Genomic DNA, 4,031 nt, shown 5'->3' with positions numbered 1-4,031 from the left:
GTAAGTATGAAAAGATGCTCAAGGTCACTAATCATCAAGAGAAATGCAAATTGAAACCACAATGAGATATTACCTCATACCTGTGGTTATTACCAATGGTTATTACCAATAAATCGAAAACAACAAGTACTGGAAAGGATGTGGAAAAACGGGAACACTCACATGCTGTTGACAGGATTGCAAATTGGTACAGCCACTGTGGAAAACAGTTTGGAGGTTCCTCAAAAAATTAAAACTAGAACTACCTTTTGACCCAGCAATTGCACTTCTGGGTACTTATCCAAAGGAAACCAAAACACTAGTTTGTAAAGATATATGCACTCCTATGATCATGGCAGCACTATATGCAATAGCCACGATATGGAAGCAACCTAAGCGCCCATCAACAGATGACTGGATAAAGAAGTTATGGTACATATACACAACAGAATATTACTCAGCCATTAAAAAAATGAAATCTTACCATTTGCAACGACATGGATGGACCTAGAGGGTATTATGCTGATTGAAATAAGTCAGACAGAGAAAGATAAATACCATATGATTTCAGCTGTATGCGGAATCTAAGGAACAAAAGAAACGAACAAACTAAATGAAAACAGACTCTCGGATACAGAGGACATTATGGTGAATGTCAGAGGGGTGGGGGCTTTGTGTTTGGGTGAATAAAGTGAAGGAAATAAGAAGCATAAATTCGTAGTTACAAAACAGTCATGGGAATTCAGAGACTCGCTTAGGGAATATAGTCAATATTACGATAATGGCTGTGTATAGTGCCAGATGCGTGCTAAAGTAATTGGGGGTATCGCTTCATAAATTATATAATTGTCTATCCACTGTACTGTATACCTGAAACTAATTTAAAAACTAAAACAAAAACAAACAACGCCTGGGGCTCCTCCAGCTTTCCTCTCAGCCACAATCTCTGCTGGCTTCACAGGCAGACATTATGGGGATTTCTCTTCTTGGCACTGAAACCTGGTATCAGGCTGAGACCACTCACTCCTCCTGGAGTGACCTCTCCAGCTAAGATATCCCTCCCAATTTTTAATCACCAAATGTGAAACTAGTTGGTTTCACTTTCCCTAGTGGTTCGAGGTGGCGAGGTGGCCTCTTCTATGTCCTTAGCTGTAGGACTTCTGTTCAGCTAGACTTCAGGCGATTCTCAATGACGACTGTTGTTTAGTGGTAATTTTGATGTAGTCTTGAGGCAAGCATGTACCTACTATGCCATCTTGACTAGAAATTTTCCTACCATAGCACTTTTATAATGCTTTTAAAAATTAACCTCCTCCCCCAATTAGAATTCAACTAATTGGCTTTATGCATTTTGTGCTTGTCAATTACCAAGTGGTTTCTTTTTAATCTAGTAATAAACTTTAACAGTTCATTAGGAATCCGGGCTTATCAAATGCCTTTTACAACTATCTAAAATTCTCTGATCTCAACTTTTGATTTTTAGAAAAGAATAGAGTTTTGTCTTTATCCACTATTGTTAAGTAATTCAACTGCTTAATCAAAGTAGCCATCTCATTTTTCTATTCACAAATACCATCTCTGATTTATCCAGTCATTTATCTTCTCTGGGGTCTTTGCAACTGCTCGGACTTATGTGCAAATATTTTCTTCTACAGATTGGTTACCATTTCAAGTTGCAACACAGAAACTTAGAACTTACAAACCCAAAACTGCATCTTTGAACAGCAATTAATGGGAGAGAACTAGAGCACAATTTGACCATTATCATAGGAGGAGGAGGGAACTTGAACAAGGTAGGTCCACCAATAAACATCAACAGTTCAGCATACCTGTAAACCTAAGACTTAACCTTCCCCTCTGCCAAATTGTTTGCTAGAAAAGTACTTGTCCCTGATTAGACTACACAGGCATTATTCTGTTACTAAGGCTAGCTGGTATCTTTCACAGTGTAAAAACCAACATAAACGGAGCCACTTTAAAATGGAACTGAAGCTGCCATCCCAGAGGAGCTGCCTTGCATGTCTTATGCCCCAAACTTTTGGAATGTTAAAACAGGACAAAATAACCTTTGGACTAGGACAAAAAGAACTGTTGGCAAAGAACAAGAAAGCAGACATTGTAAGACTGATGGCTACCAGACCAAAAATTAAAAATCTGTAATATTAGTGTCATTATGTTACCTTATGTTTCCTTCTATTGATGTAATTGTTCCCCTTCCCTTTCTCATACTCGTTGCCTTTATCTCTTAATCAGTTCATTTGGACCTCTGCCTGAATCAGTGCTTCCCAAGTAGCTATTCATTTTTGATCTCAAATAAATATTTTTTGCCTCTCACTTTGGCCTTTTATTTCTCATTTAACAGCAGTAATGTTCTACTACCTAGCTTTGTTTGGGATTTTGATTTACTAAACAAAGAAGGTGCCATTCATACAGGGCAGAAAAATTTCACTGCTTTACTGCTCATTAATACCATTCTTTGTCTCAGAAAACATCTGCCGTTTTAAAACTTGCAACCAGATATTTCTTTAAAGAATACTGTATAGCAATATATCCCAAACTGGCAATCTCCAAGACCAAGCATAAACATTTAAGCAAGTCTATATTAAAAGTTAAACATTGTCCCTTTGGGCAGTAAACTTGGTACCAAAAATGAATAGAAATATAATGCAAGTTCAGGTATCTTCTGCTTTTCCATTTTGCTTTTACAAAATACCTACATTAGTACCTGTTTTCGCTAACTGAAAGAAATCTGAAGATTTTCACTTTTTTGAAAAAGTGAAGTAAAAGTGTTCAGCATTTGTTTTCCAGCAGGTTGTTGTAGAGGCAGCATGTATCCCAAGCAGCAGTGAGAATGGCCCCGCCAAGCTCACTCCACTTTATAGAGGCTGTGTATTTATTATCTTTTTGGCACTGCTTTTACTATATGTTAGTGTTATTTTAGGTTTTATGTATTGTTTCGTATGATTTGGTAGGTTATTTTGGGGGTCTGGGAACATTGAAAAAAAATTCCATATAAATTAATGGCAATTGTTTCTTTGCTTTACAAAAGTTTTCATAGGAACGCTCTACTTTCGCTAGTGGGGGAAACATGTATTCTGAGGGCAAGTATTCTCATTAATTCAGAGTATTTATTAATCTTTCAAATTACCATGGAAAGGGAAGAGGTTGGAATTAATAGAATTTAAAAATTTAGAGGAGATGTCCAATGGAACTGGGTCCCTAACCTGTATGGGATTTTAGGAGAAGCATGCCTCCTGGGGCCAGTATCTCTAAGGGAGTATGATGAGGCTGATTCTAGGAGCATGGGAAACAACCTGGGGCTCACTGCTGCTGTTGGAACCATCCTTACCAGGGTGAAGAGTTGTTTCTAGGGTCCTACTATTAAATAGGAAGCACGCAGCAAAGAGTCTGTCCCTGTTTCCTCCCTAGCTTTCTATTCTGCCTCCTACTGCTCCTGGGGCCAGTATCTCTAAGGGAGTATGATGAGGCTGATTCTAGGAGCATGGGAAACAACCTGGGTCTCACTGCTGCTGTTGGAACCATCCTTACCAGGGTGAAGAGTTGTTTCTAGGGTTCTACTATTAAATAGGAAGCACGCAGCAAAGAGTCTGTCCCTGTTTCCTCCCTAGCTTTCTATTCTGCCTCCTACTGGCAAAAAAAAAAAAGGGGGGCGGGGAGGGGTTTGCAGAGTTCTATACCTAAAATCAGAAAGAATAAAGGTAGGTGTAAAGCTGAGAAACAATCACAACCAGCATTCCCCTTTCACTGACACAGGAGGGACACCGATGAGGCCTTAAATACCATACCCATTTTCAGTTCATGTTTCAATAATGTGGTGTTCTAATGAATCCATTTTGGGGAAAAAAATTAATAGCGTCCACTTCATTAAAAGTCCACAAGAGAGTTATTCTTTACTTAAAAAGTCATAACTTGCAGCTTTTAGAATTTTCAAACACTTTTTAGGTGATTTTAATTCATATCCAGGTAAATCAGTTGTCTGAAAGCAAAACAGTATGCTATTCACTACACTAATAAAAGATTTCCATTAAATA

General features: G+C 38.2%; 1 long non-coding RNA gene across 2 annotated transcripts in view; it reads left to right on the top strand.

Moving 5' to 3' along the window:
- LOC112477037 overlaps positions 1 to 2,797 on the top strand; it is a 13,705-nt gene extending 10,908 nt beyond the window's left edge. For both annotated transcript variants that reach the window (XR_003045299.1, XR_003045298.1), the window contains 2 exons: positions 1,635 to 1,772; positions 1,927 to 2,797. This is a non-coding gene — a long non-coding RNA (uncharacterized LOC112477037). The remainder of the gene's footprint in view (positions 1 to 1,634; positions 1,773 to 1,926) is intronic.
- The last annotated feature ends 1,234 nt before the right edge of the window (positions 2,798 to 4,031 follow it).

This window comes from Pteropus alecto, unplaced genomic scaffold (assembly GCF_000325575.1).
Source record: "Pteropus alecto unplaced genomic scaffold, ASM32557v1 scaffold52, whole genome shotgun sequence".
Lineage (NCBI taxonomy): Eukaryota > Metazoa > Chordata > Mammalia > Chiroptera > Pteropodidae > Pteropus > Pteropus alecto.
The sequence above is the reverse complement of the archived record's forward strand: the minus strand, read 5'-3'. Positions and strand labels throughout refer to the sequence as shown.